Below are 15,000 nucleotides of genomic sequence, written 5' to 3'. Positions count from 1 at the left end.
AGAGAGAGACAGAGAGAGAGAGACAAAGAGAGAGAGACAGAGAGAGAGAGAGAAAGAGAGAGAAATAAAGAAAGAGAGAGAAAGAAAGAGAGAGAGAGAGACAACCATCTAAAAACAAGTGACCCCAAAACATTCCATCACACAGCTCTACAATGTCAAGAGATGAAACAAGAGAAGAGTCCCCTCAGCCAGCTGATTCTGAGGCTCAGTTCACCAACCCAAACCAACCCCATAGAGACTCAGGACAGCAGTCAGCCAGCTGGTTCTGAGGCTCAGTTCACTAAACCAAACCAACCCCATAGAGCCTCAGGACAGCACTCAGCCAGCTGGTTCTTCAGTTCACCAACTCAAACCAACCCCATAGAGCCTCAGGACAACACTCAGCCAGCTGGTTCTTCAGTTCACCAACTCAAACCAACCCCATAGAGCCTCAGGACAGCAGTCAGCCAGCTGGTTCTGAGGCTCAGTTCACAAACCCAAACCAACCCCATAGAGCCTCAGGACAGCAGTCAGCCAGCTGGTTCTGAGGCTCAGTTCACCAACTCAAACCAACCCCATAGAGCCTCAGGACAACACTCAGTCAGCTGGTTCTGAGACTCAGTTCACCAACTCAAACCAACCCCATAGAGCCTCAGGACAGCACTCAGCCAGCTGGTTCTGAGGCTCAGTTCACCAACCCAAACCAACCCCATAGAGCCTCAGGACAGCAGTCAGCCAGCTGGTTCTGAGGCTCAGTTCACCAACCCAAACCAACCCCATAGAGCCTCAGGACAGCAGTCAGCCAGCTGGTTCTGAGGCTCAGTTCACCAACCCAAACCAACCCCATAGAGCCTCAGGACAGCAGTCAGAAAATCTGGCCCAACCAAATCATCACAAAACAAAAATAAAAATGTATAACCTATTGGAAAGACACCACAAACAAATCTAAGTAAACTTCAGTGCTATTTGGCTCTAAACAGACAGTACATGGTGGCAGACTATCTGACCACTGTGACTGATAGAAAACTGAGGAAAACATTGACTAGGTACAGACTCAGTGAGCACAGTCTGTCTATAGAGACCGGTCGTCACAGACAAACCTGGCTGCCCAGAGAGGACAGTCTGGCTATAGAGACCGGTCGTCACAGACAAACCTGGCTGCCCAGAGAGGACAGTCTGGCTATAGAGACCGGTCGTCACAGACCAACCTGGCTGCCCAGAGAGGACAGTCTGGCTATAGAGACCGGTCGTCACAGACAAACCTGGCTGCCCAGAGAGGACAGTCTGGCTATAGAGACCGGTCGTCACAGACAAACCTGGCTGCCCAGAGAGGACAGTCTGGCTATAGAGACCGGTCGTCACAGACAAACCTGGCTGCCCAGAGAGGACAGTCTGGCTATAGAGACCGGTCGTCTCAGACAAACCTGGCTGCCCAGAGAGGACAGTCTGGCTATAGAGACAGGTCGTCACAGACAAACCTGGCTGCTCAGAGAGGACAGTCTGGCTATAGAGACCGGTCGTCACAGACAAACCTGGCAGCCCAGAGAGGACAGGCTGTGCTCACTCTGCTCCAGGGGAGAGGTAGAGACAGAGCTGCATTTCCTATTACACTGTGACAAATACTCAGACCTTTCATACCAGGTCATGTGTCTTCTCAGTCATGTTGACACTGGTCTACTACCAGGTCTTGTGTCTTCTCAGTCATGTTGAGACTGGTCTACTACCACGTCATGTGTCTTATCAGTCTGGTTGACACTGGTCTACTACCAGGTCATGTGTCTTCTCAGTCAGGTTGACACTGGTCTACTACCATTGCCTTAATGTATTGTTATTCTCATTAGAGAGAGAGAGAGAGAGAGAGAGAGAGAGAGACAGAGAGAGAGAGAGAAAGAGAGAGAGAGAGATAGAGAGAGAGAGTGGGAGAGAGAGACAGGGAGAGAGAGAGATAGAGAGAGAGACAAAGAGAGAGAGACAGAGAGAGAGAGAGAGAAAGAGAGAGAAATAAAGAAAGAGAGAGAAAGAAAGAGAGAGAGAGACAACCATCTAAAAACAAGCCAAAGGAACTGAGTAACATTAAGAAATGCTCTAGATGGAAGGAATGCAGTTTGGAAACCTACCAAAAAACAATTAGGCAACAACAAATTCAATCCCTTTTAGACAATTTCCTGGGTAAAACGTTCCGCTGTAATAGTGAAGGTGTAAACTTGGCAGTAGAAAATCTTAACAGTATATTTGACCTCTCAGCTTCCCCATCAAATCTAAAAATCTCAAATAGAAAACCGAAGAAAATTAACAATAATGACAAATGGTTTGATGAAGAATGCAAAAATCTAAGAAAGAAATTGAGAAACCTGTCCAACCAAAAACATAGAGACCCGGAAAACCTGAGTCTACGCCTTCACTATGGTGAATCACTAAAACAATACAGAAATACACTACGGAAAAAGAAGGAACAGAATGTCAGAAATCAGCTCAATGCAATTGAAGAATCCATAGACTCTAACCACTTCTGGGAAAATTGGAAAACACTAAACAAACAACAACACGAAGAATTATCTATCCAAAATGGAGATGTATGGGTAAACCACTTCTCCAATCTTTTTGGCTCTATAACAAAGAATAAAGAGCAAAAACATATACATGATCAAATACAGATCTTAGAATCAACTATTAAAGAACCCACTGGATTCTCCAATTACATTGAATGAGTTACAGGACAAAATACAAACCCTCCAACCCAAAAAGGCCTGTGGTGTTGATGGTATCCTCAATGAAATGATCAAATATACAGACCACAAATTCCAATTGGCTATACTAAAACTCTTTCACATCCTCCTTAGCTCTGGCATCTTCCCCAATATTTGGAACCAAGGACTGATCACCCCAATCCACAAAAGTGGAGACAAATTTGACCCCAATAACTACCGTGGAATATGTGTCAACAGTAACCTTGGGAAAATCCTCTGCATTATCATTAACAGCAGACTCGTACATTTCCTCAATGAAAACAATGTACTGAGCAAATGTCAAATTGGCTTTTTACCAAATTACCGTACAACAGACCATGTATTCACCCTGCACACCCTAATTGACAACCAAACAAACCAAAACAAAGGCAAAGTCTTCTCATGCCTTGTTGATTTCAAAAAAGCCTTCGACTCAATCTGGCATGAGGGTCTGCTATACAAACTGATGGAAAGTGGTGTTGGGGGTAAAACATACGACATTATAAAATCCATGTACACAAACAACAAGTGTGCGGTTAAAATTGGCAAAAAACACACACATTTCTTCACACAGGGTCGTGGGGTTAGACAGGGATGCAGCTTAAGCCCCACCCTCTTCAACATATATATCAACGAATTGGCGCGGGCACTAGAAAAGTCGGCAGCACCCGGCCTCCCCCTGCTAGAATCCGAAGTCAAATGTCTGCTGTTTGCCGATGATCTGGTGCTTCTGTCACCAACCAAGGAGGGCCTACAGCAGCACCTAGATCTTATGCACAGATTCTGTCAGACCTGGGCCCTGACAGTAAATCTCAGTAAGACCAAAATAATGGTGTTCCAAAAAAGGTCCAGTCACCAGGACCACAAATACAAATTCCATCTAGACACTGTTGCCCTAGAGCACACAAAAAACTATACATACCTTGGCCTAAACATCAGCGCCACAGGTAACTTCCACAAAGCTGTGAACGATCTGAGAGACAAGGCAAGAAGGGCATTCTATGCCATCAAAAGAAACATAAATTTCAACATACCAATTAGGATTTGGCTAAAAATACTTGAATCAGTCATAGAGCCCATTGCCCTTTATGGTTGTGAGGTCTGGGGTCCGCTCACCAACCAAGACTTCACAAAATGGGACAAACACCAAATTGAGACTCTGCATGCAGAATTCTGCAAAAATATCCTCAGTGTACAACGTAGAACACCAAATAATGCATGCAGAGCAGAATTAGGCCGATACCCACTAATTATCAAAATCCAGAAAAGAGCCGTTAAATTCTACAACCACCTAAAAGGAAGCGATTCACACACCTTCCATAACAAAGCCATCACCTACAGAGAGATGAACCTGGAGAAGAGTCCCCTAAGCAAGCTGGTCCTGGGGCTCTGTTCACAAACACAAACACACCCTACAGAGCCCCAGGACAACAGCACAATTAGACCCAACCAAATCATGAGAAAACAAAAAGATAATTACTTGACACATTGGAAAGAATTAACAAAAAAACAGAGCAAACTAGAATGCTATTTGGCCCTACACAGAGAGTACACAGCGGCAGAATACCTGACCACTGTGACTGACCCAAAATTAAGGAAAGCTTTGACTATGTACAGACTCAGTGAGCATAGCCTTGCTATCGAGAAAGGCCGCCGTAGGCAGACATGGCTCTCAAGACAAGACAGGCTATGTGCTCACTGCCCACAAAATGAGGTGGAAACTGAGCTGCACTTCCTAACCTCCTGCCCAATGTATGACCATATTAGAGAGACATATTTCCCTCAGATTACACAGACCCACAAAGAATTCTAAAACAAATTCTAAAACAAATCCCATATCTACTGGGTGAAATTCCACAGTGTGCCAATATCACAGCAGCAGGATTTGTGACCTGTTGCCACGAGAAAAGGGCAACCAGTGAAGAACAAACACCATTGTAAATACAACCCATATTTATGCTTATTTATTTTATCTTGTGTCCTTTAACCATTTGTACATTGTTAAAACACTGTATATATATATAATATGACATTTGTAATGTCTTTACTGTTTTGAAACCTCTGTATGTGTAATGTTTACTGTTAATTTTTGTTGTTTTTCACTTTATATATTCACTTTGTATGTTGTCTACCTCACTTGCTTTGGCAATGTTAACACGTTTCCCATGCCAATAAAGCCCTTGAATTGAATTGAATTGAATTGACAGAGAGAGACAGAGAGAGAGAAAGAGAAATAAAGAAAGAGAGAGAGAGAGATAGAGAGAAAGAGAAAGAAAGAAAGAGAGAGAGAGAGAGAGAGAGAGAGAGAGAGAGAGAGACAACACAGTGGTAAGGAATGGAGGACTGTGAAGCATGGATAGACCAAACACACAGAAAACAAACTGAGCTGCTGGCAATAAAGTTTGGTCAATCATGATGACTAAACTCTCAAGCTCTGTGCATTGTAAAGCACCCATAGCAACCTCTATCAATGTGAATATATACTAAATTATTACTATATAATTGATATAATATAGAACTGACCCCTCCTGTCTCAGCCTCCAGTATTTATGCTGCAGTACTAGAATGTGTCATGTGTCGGGGGGCTAGGGTCAGTTTGTTATATCTGGAGTACTTCTCCTGTCCTATTCGGTGTCCTGTGTGAATCTAAGTGTGCGTTCTCTAATTCTCTCCTTCTCTCTTTCTCTCTCTCGGAGGACCTGAGCCCTAGGACCATGCCCCAGGACTACCTGACATGATGACTCCTTGCTGTCCCCAGTCCACCTGGCTGTGCTGCTGCTCCAGTTTCAACTGTTCTGCCTCAACCATGCTGATCATTTATGAACATTTGAACATCTTGGCCATGTTCTGTTATAATCTCCACCCGGCACAGCCAGAAGAGGACTGGCCATCCCACATATGCTCTCTCTAATTCTCTCTTTCTTTCTCTCTCTCGGAGGACCTGAGCCCTAGGACCATGCCCCAGGAATACCTGACATGATGACTCCTTGCTGTCCCCAGTCCACCTGACTGTGCTGCTGCTCCAGTTTCAACTATTCTGCCTTATTATTATTCGACCATGCTGGTCATTTATGAACATTTGAACATCTTGACCATGTTTTGTTATAATCTCCACCCGGCACAGCCAGAAGAGGACTGGCCACCCCACATAGCCTGGTTCCTCTCTAGGTTTCTTCCTAGGTTTTGGCCTTTCTAGGGAGTTTTTCCTAGCCACCGTGCTTCTTCACCTGCATTGCTTGCTGTTTGGGGTTTTAGGCTGGGTTTCTGTACAGCACTTTGAGATATCAACTGATGTACGAAGGGCTATATAAAATAAATTTGATTGATTGATTAATTTCATATTAAATTGTGCAAAAAGTTGACTCCAGATCAAAGGTAAACGACCTAAAGACCTTGACCGTTGCTAAAGAAATTTAAAATTGGGACAGAGAGAGAGTGAGAAACAGAGAGAGAGCGAGAGAGAGAGGGAGAGAGAGAGTGAGAAACAGAGAGAGAGGGAGAGAGAGAGGGAGAGAGAGAGTGAGAAACATAGAGAGAGAAACAGAGAGAGACAGAGAGAGAGCGAGAGAAACAGAGAAAGAGAGAAACAGAGAGAGAGAGAGAGAGAGAGAGACAGAGAGAGAGAGAGAGAGAGAGAGAGAGAGAGAGACAAAGAGAGAGAGAGAGAGAGAGAGACAGAGAGATAGAGGCCATTGACGCCACAGTGCTCCGATGCCCACTGAGCGGCAGTATTAAGTGCAGCCCAACAGGCCACAGGAGCCATCGTAAATCACTGTTTAAGTGGCAGGGACCTCTTTGATTTACCCATGCCATTATCTGCAAAAGGAGACCCCTTCCAATCTCTTTGACCTTTGACCTTTAAAGATATACAACTCCAGCAACATGCCTCTGCAGCAGTAGGTATGTACACTAAAGGGAACCCTGTTACCTCTATAGTCCCTATGGGCACTGGTCAAAAGTACTGCACTAAATCGGGAATAAGGTGTCATTTGGGATCCTGTGTATCCCTCTATCCCTAGTCCTCCTCCTTTCTATCCCTCTCTCTCTAGTCCTCCTCTCTAGTCCTCCTCCTCTCTAGTCCTCCTCCTTTCTATCCCTCTCTCTCTAGTCCTCCTCTCTAGTCCTCCTCCTCTCTAGTCCTCCTCCTCTCTAGTCCTCCTCTCTAGTTCTCCTCCTCTCTAGTCCTCCTCCTTTCTATCCCTCTCTCTCTAGTCCTCCTCTCTAGTCCTCCTCTCTAGTCCTCCTCCTCTCTAGTCCTCCTCCTTTCTATCCCTCTCTCTCTAGTCCTCCTCTCTAGTCCTCCTCTCTAGTCCTCCTCCTCTCTAGTCCTCCTCTCTAGTCCTCCTCTCTAGTCCTCCTCTCTAGTACTCCTCTCTAGTCCTCCTCCTCTCTAGTCCTCCTCCTCTCTAGTCCTCATCCTTTCTATCCCTCTTTCTCTAGTCCTCATCTCTAGTCCTCCTCCTCTCTAGTCCTCCTCTCTAGTCCTCCTCTCTAATCCTCCTCTCTAGTCCTCCTCCTTTCTATCTCTCTCTCTCTAGTCCTCCTCTCTAATCCTCCTCTCTAGTCCTCCTCCTCTCTAGTCCTCCTCCTTTCTATCCCTCTTTCTCTAGTCCTCATCTCTAGTCCTCCTCCTCTCTAGTCCTCCTCTCTAGTCCTCCTCTCTAATCCTCCTCTCTAGTCCTCCTCCTTTCTATCTCTCTCTCTCTAGTCCTCCTCTCTAATCCTCCTCTCTAGTCCTCCTCCTCTCTAGTCCTCCTCCTTTCTATCCCTCTTTCTCTAGTCCTCATCTCTAGTCCTCATCTCTAGTCCTCCTCCTCTCTAGTCCTCCTCTCTAGTCCTCCTCTCTAGTCCTCCTCCTTTCTATCTCTCTCTCTCTAGTCCTCCTCTCTAGTCCTCCTCCTCTCTAGTCCTCCTCCTTTCTATCCCTCTTTCTCTAGTCCTCATCTCTAGTCCTCCTCACTAGTCCTCCTCTCTAGTCCTCCTCTCTAGTCCTCCTCCTTTCTATCTCTCTCTCTCTAGTCCTCCTCTCTAATCCTCCTCTCTAGTCCTCCTCTCCATTCTATCCCTATATCTTGACTCCCTACCGGATGTTGAAGTTCAGTTGCACCCATGGGGAAAGTTGAATACAGACCCTGAGGATATTTCAGTAGAACACCAGTCCTCTCCTCTCTGCTACAGTAACATGTTATTATCTTTCTCTAAAGTATAGCCTCGACTTGACACCAGAAAAGACGATAGCTTCTACATGCATTTCTTTTGCCTTATTTATAGAAGCATAGTCCCATTATGAGGAAGATATATGAGTGTGTGTTGTCTAATTAAAATCTAAACATGGATTCAAGGAAAATGTTTTCCCCCCCCCAAAAAAATGGTTATTTCTAGTTTCAGCACAAACAGTCGAAAACATAGTTGTAATTTCAGAGTCTTAATTGTAGAGGGACGTCAGCAGAACTGTGGCGGTTTTTGTATCGCGAAGGAGTCTCATCACACAGTCGTACAAGGGACTGATCTGATAGCACGTTCTACTTTCCTCTATTCGTTAGAAAAGCTAGCAGCAATCTACCCGCGCAGTCACATTTATCAAGACCTATAGATCTACTGCTGCTACGTGTTATTTGGGAAACACGCTTTTTAAAAACACACACAAAAAAGTGCAACAATTCAATTTAAACACCAAAAGCAATGAAAACACATACAGTCTAATAGTACTTACCAATAGTAGGTAACTCCTCAAGGAAACATATGCAAATGAGTGTGTTTAGGATGTGAATAAAGAGCTTACTGTGTAACTAACCACTGACTGGTGCCTCCACCCTCTACCTCTGTTAGTACTGTAAACTGGGTGGGTACAGTAGACTACAGTAGGGTACAGTAGACTACAGTGGGGTACAGTAGGGTACAGTAGGGTACAGTAGAGTACAGTAGGGTACAGTAGACTACAGTGGGGTACAGTAGGGTACAGTAGGGCACAGTAGGGTACAGTAGAGTACAGTAGACTACAGTGGGGTACAGTAGGGTACAGTAGGGCACAGTAGGGTAAAGTAGACTACAGTAGGGTACAGTAGACTACAGTAGGGTACCGTAGACTACAGTGGGGTACAGTAGGGTACAATAGACTACAGTAGGGTACAGTAGACTACAGTGGGGTACAGTAGGGTACAGTAGACTACAGTGGGGTACAGTAGGGTGCAGTAGACTACAGTAGGGTACAGTAGACTACAGTGGGGTACAGTAGGGTACAGTAGACTACAGTAGGGTACAGTATACTACAGTGGGGTACAGTAGGGTACAGTAGACTACAGTAGGGTACAGTAGACTACAGTGGGGTACAGTAGGGTACAGTAGACTACAGTAGGGTACAGTAGACTACAGTAGGGTACAGTAGGGTACAGTAGACTACAGTAGGGTACAGTAGACTACAGTAGGGTACAGTAGACTACAGTAGGGTACAGTAGGGTACAGTAGACTACAGTAGGGTACAGTAGACTACAGTATGGTACAGTAGACTACAGTAGGGTACAGTAGGGTACAGTAGACTGCAGCAGGGTAAAGTAGACTACAGTAGGGTAGTGTAGGGTATAGTAGAAAACAGTAAGGTGGAGTAACATAAATAGACTACAGTAGGGTGTGGTAGGGTACAGTAGGGTACAGAAGACTATAGTAGGGTGTGATAGGGTACAGTAGGGTACAGTAGACTGCAGTAGGGTGGGATAGGCTACAGGAGGGTAGAGAAGGGTGGAGTAGGGTACAGGAGGGTAGAGTAGGGTGGAGTAGGGCACAGGAGGGTAGAGTAGGGTGGAGTAGGGTACAGGAGGGTAGAGTAGGGTGGAGTAGGGCACAGGAGGGTAGAGTAGGGTGGAGTAGGGTACAGGAGGGTAGAGTAGGGTGGAGTAGGGTACAGGAGGGTAGAGTAGGGTGGAGTAGGGTACATGAGGGTAGAGTAGGCTGGAGTAGGGCACAGGAGGGTAGAGTAGGGTGGAGTAGGGCACAGCGGGGTGGAGTAGGGCACAGTGGGGTGGAGTAGGGTACAGTTCACTACAGTAGGGTACAGTAGACTACAGTAGGGCAGAGTAGACTACATTATGGTACAGTACACTACAGTAGGGTACAGTAGACTACAGTAGGGTCGAGTAGACTACAGTAGGGTACACTACACTACAGTAGGGTGTGGTAGGGTACAGTAGGGTACAGTAGACGACAGTAAGGTGGAGTAGGGTACAGGAGGGTAGAGTAGGGTACAAGAGGGTAGAGTAGGGTGGAGTAGGGTACAGGAGGGTAGATTAGGGCACGGTAGGGTGGAGTAGGGTACAGGAGGGTAGAGTAGGGTGGAGTAGGGTGGAGTAGGGTACAGGAGGGTAGAGTAGGGCACGGTGGGTGGAGTAGGGCACAGTAGGGTAGAGTAGGGTACAGTAGACTGCAGTAGGGTGGGATAGGCTACAGGAGGGTAGAGAAGGGTGGAGTAGGGTACAGGAGGGTAGAGTAGGGTGGAGTAGGGCACAGGAGGGTAGAGTAGGGTGGAGTAGGGTACAGGAGGGTAGAGTAGGGTGGAGTAGGGCACAGGAGGGTAGAGTAGGGTGGAGTAGGGTACAGGAGGGTAGAGTAGGGTGGAGTAGGGTACAGGAGGGTAGAGTAGGGTGGAGTAGGGTACATGAGGGTAGAGTAGGCTGGAGTAGGGCACAGGAGGGTAGAGTAGGGTGGAGTAGGGCACAGCGGGGTGGAGTAGGGCACAGTGGGGTGGAGTAGGGTACAGTTCACTACAGTAGGGTACAGTAGACTACAGTAGGGCAGAGTAGACTACATTATGGTACAGTACACTACAGTAGGGTACAGTAGACTACAGTAGGGTCGAGTAGACTACAGTAGGGTACACTACACTACAGTAGGGTGTGGTAGGGTACAGTAGGGTACAGTAGACGACAGTAAGGTGGAGTAGGGTACAGGAGGGTAGAGTAGGGTACAAGAGGGTAGAGTAGGGTGGAGTAGGGTACAGGAGGGTAGATTAGGGCACGGTAGGGTGGAGTAGGGTACAGGAGGGTAGAGTAGGGTGGAGTAGGGTGGAGTAGGGTACAGGAGGGTAGAGTAGGGCACGGTGGGTGGAGTAGGGCACAGTAGGGTAGAGTAGGGTACAGTAGACTACAGTAGGGTACAGTAGAGTACAGTAGACTACAGTAGGGTACAGTAGACTGCAGTAGGGTGGAGTAGGGCACAGTAGGGTGGAGTAGGGTACCATAAGGTACAGTAGATCACATTAGGGTACAGTAGACTACAGTAGGGTACAGTATGGTACAGTCGGGTACAGTAGTGTGCAGTAGACTACAGTAGGGTACAGGAGGCAACAATAGGGTACAGTAGACCACACTAGAGGGCAGTAGACTACAGTAGGGTGCAGTAGGTGGTTATTTCTCGACCACATCAAGAGCTATGTGAGGCTCTCTGAGTAGTGGCAAGTACTCAGAATGCGTCACAAATGGCACTCTATTCCCTTCACTCTATTCCCTTCACAGTGCCCTACGTTTCACCACGACCTAAAGTCTACTCTGCAGTCTTCACAATACTGCCTATTAACTAAAATGACAGTTTCCCTTCGAGCTCTGGAAAAGCCTGGAGATGTTCACTGCAAAGACACAGATTGAATTGATGAAACGGGAGGAAAAGACACCTGCTGCTCATTAAACTGGTCACACCAACAGCCAGCTGAATACTCCCTGGTAACAGCAGGAAAGGATACCTTCAAGCTAGGTTCTTATGTCCTAAATATAATCCTATAACTCTACAGTCGGAGATTTACACACACCTTAGCCAAATACATTTAAGCTCAGTTTTTCACAATTCCCGACATTTAATCCTAGTAAAAAATCCCTGTCTAAAGGTCATTTAGGATCCACCACTTTATTTTAAGAATGTGAAATGTCAGAATAATAGTAGAGAGAATGATTTATTTCTGCTTTTATTTCTTTCATCACATTCCCAGTGGGTCAGAAGTTTACATACACTCAACTAGTATTTGGTAGCATTGCCTTTAAATTGTTTAACTTGGGTCAAACATTTCGGGTAGCCTTCCACAAGCCTCCCACAATAAGTTGGGTGAATTTTGTCCCATTCCTCCTGAAAGAGCTGGTGTAACTGAGTCAGGTTTGTAGGCCTCCTTGCTCGCACACACTTTTTCAGTTCTGCCAACACATTTTCTATAGGTTTGAGGTCATGGCTTTGTGATGGCCACTCCAATACCTCGACTTGTTGTCCTTAAGCCATTTTGCCACAACTTTGGAAGTATGCTTGGAGTCATTGTCCATTCGGAAGACCCATTTCCAACAAAGCTTTTACTTCCTGACTGATGTCTTCAGATCTTGCTTCAATATATCCACATAATGTTCCTGCCTCATGACGCCATCTATTTTGTGAAGTGCACCAGTCCCTCCTGCAACAAAGCACCCCCACAACATGATGCTGCCACCCTCGTGCTTCACGTTTGGGATGGTGTCTTCGGTTTGCAAGCCTCCCCCTTTTCCTCCGAACATAATGATGGTTATTATGGTCAAACAGTTCTATTTTTGTTTCACCAGACCAGAGGACATTTCTCCAAAAAGTATGATCTGTCCCCATGTGCAGATACAAACAGTAGTCTGGCTTTTTTATGGTGGTTTTGGAGCAGTGGTTTCTTCCTTGCTGAGCAGCCGTTCAGGTTATGTCGATATAGAACTTGTTTTACTGTGGATATAGATACTTTTGTACCCATTTCCTCCAGCATCTTCACAAGGTCCTTCGCTGTTGTTCTGGGATTGATTTGCACTTCTCGCACCAAAGTACGTTCATCTCTAGGAGACAGAACGAGTCTCCTTCCTGAGCAGTATGACGGCTGCTTGATCCCATGGTGTTTATTCTTGCGTACTATTGTTTGTACAGATGAACGTGGTACCTTCAGGCGTTTGGAAATTGCTCCCAAGGTTGAACGGGACTTGTGGAGGTGTACAATTTTTGTTCTGAATTTTTCTAAATCTAAACTCCCAGTTAGGAAGAAAGGCATTATGTAAATCTACACTTTCAGTTAAGAAGAAAGGCATTATGTAAATCTACACTCCCAGTTAAGAAGAAAGGCATTATGTAAATCTACACTCCCAGTTAAGAAGAAAGGCATTATGTAAATCTACACTCCCAGTTAAGAAGAAAGGCATTATGTAAATCTGCACTCCCAGTTAAGAAGAAAGGCATTATGTAAATCTACACTCCCAGTTAAGAAGAAAGGCATTATGTAAATCTACACTCCCAGTTAAGAAGAAAGGCATTATGTAAATCTGCACTCCCAGTTAAGAAGAAAGGCATTATGTAAATCTACACTCCCAGTTAAGAAGAAAGGCATTATGTAAATCTACACTCCCAGTTAAGAAGAAAGGCATTATGTAAATCTACACTCCCAGTTAAGAAGAAAGGCATTATGTAAATCTACACTCCCAGTTAAGAAGAAAGGCATTATGTAAATCTACACTCCCAGTTAAGAAGAAAGGCATTATGTAAATCTACACTCCCAGTTAAGAAGAAAGGCATTATGTAAATCTACACTCCCAGTTAAGAAGGCATTATGTAAATCTGCACTCCCAGTTAAGAAGAAAGGCATTATGTAAATCTACACTCCCAGTTAAGAAGAAAGGCATTATGTAAATCTACACTCCCAGTTAAGAAGAAAGGCATTATGTAAATCTGCACTCCCAGTTAAGAAGAAAGGCATTATGTAAATCTACACTCCCAGTTAAGAAGAAAGGCATTATGTAAATCTGCACTCCCAGTTAAGAAGAAAGGCATTATGTAAATCTACACTCCCAGTTAAGAAGAAAGGCATTATGTAAATCTGCACTCCCAGTTAAGAAGAAAGGCATTATGTAAATCTACACTCCCAGTTAAGAAGAAAGGCATTATGTAAATCTACACTCCCAGTTAAGAAGAAAGGCATTATGTAAATCTACACTTTCAGTTAAGAAGAAAGGCATTATGTAAATCTACACTCCCAGTTAAGAAGAAAGGCATTATGTAAATCTACACTCCCAGTTAAGAAGAAAGGCATTATGTAAATCTGCACTCCCAGTTAAGAAGAAAGGCATTATGTAAATCTACACTCCCAGTTAAGAAGAAAGGCATTATGTAAATCTACACTCCCAGTTAAGAAGAAAGGCATTATGTAAATCTGCACTCCCAGTTAAGAAGAAAGGCATTATGTAAATCGACACTCCCAACACTCCCAGTTAGGATGAAAGGCATTATGTAAATCGACACTCCCAACACTCCCAGTTAGGATGAAAGGCATTATGTAAATCTACACTCCCAATTAGGATGAAAGAATGGTCCAAGGTGACAAGTGAGTGACAGGTCTAGTTCAGTCCATCCACACGTTCTTCTAAAGACAAAGGGGTGTGTACCAACTAGTACACTGCTTTCCAGAAGGTATACTACAACATTCATCTGAGGGTTAGGAACTATGACAAGCTACCTACTGACAGGAGGAGAATGAACGTGTAATTGGACAACATGTACGTGGGAAATGTTTAAACTAGTTTGAAAAAGGTCATATATAGACACTGTGGAGGTTTGTCTACAAGCCTAAATCACGTTTGGTTTCCAGTAGGATATCTTTAGCCTGGGTAACAGTTTGTTTAGCGATCATTCCACTCCTTGCCACCCTTGTCAAATGACACATAGTACCAGGAGTGGAAGGTTAACACAAACAGACTGGATTTCAGGCTAAAGATATCCTTGATGATTTAGGCTTGTAGACAAACCCCCGCAGTGTCTATATATTACCTTTTTCAAACTAGTGTAAACATTTCCCTGGCTTTGCCAAAGGGTACATTACACACATTAGACGAGGTACACTAGATTACAACATTTTTTTTTTTAATAGGCAAAGCAAAGAAGAGAAGACCCTCTGCATATTTGCTCTAACAGTTAGAGGATACGATTGAATTAAATAAATGGCCAAAAGCTCCTAATAATCTTAAAAGGGATAAGAAGGCTCAGAGCGTCTTACTTTAAGAGCATTGGTTGCTTTGTGGTTTAAACACGGTCTCTGTCTATGTAACCAATCCATTATTTTTTTATTCTCAATACACTGTGCTCCCGAGTGGCGCAGCGGTCTAAGGCGCTGCATCTCAGTGCTAGAGGCGTGACTACAGACACCCTGGTTGGAATCCAGACTCCCGGCCGTGATTGGGAGTCACATAGGGCGGCGCACAATTGGCCCAGCGTCGTCCGAGTTTGGCAATCATTGTAAATAATAATTTGTTCTTAACTGACTAATTAAATTAAG

The 15,000-nt window shown here is 44.7% G+C and overlaps 1 protein-coding gene across 1 annotated transcript in view; it reads right to left on the bottom strand.

Moving 5' to 3' along the window:
* The window catches only part of LOC110491218 (zinc finger MIZ domain-containing protein 1), a 333,151-nt gene that overhangs the window by 99,078 nt on the left and 219,073 nt on the right, over positions 1-15,000 (bottom strand). The gene's annotated exons all lie outside the window — the stretch shown is intronic.

The sequence above is a fragment of the Oncorhynchus mykiss genome, chromosome 16 (assembly GCF_013265735.2).
Source record: "Oncorhynchus mykiss isolate Arlee chromosome 16, USDA_OmykA_1.1, whole genome shotgun sequence".
Lineage (NCBI taxonomy): Eukaryota > Metazoa > Chordata > Actinopteri > Salmoniformes > Salmonidae > Oncorhynchus > Oncorhynchus mykiss.
Note: the sequence above shows the minus strand (reverse complement) of the source record. Positions and strands in the feature narration are given on the sequence as shown.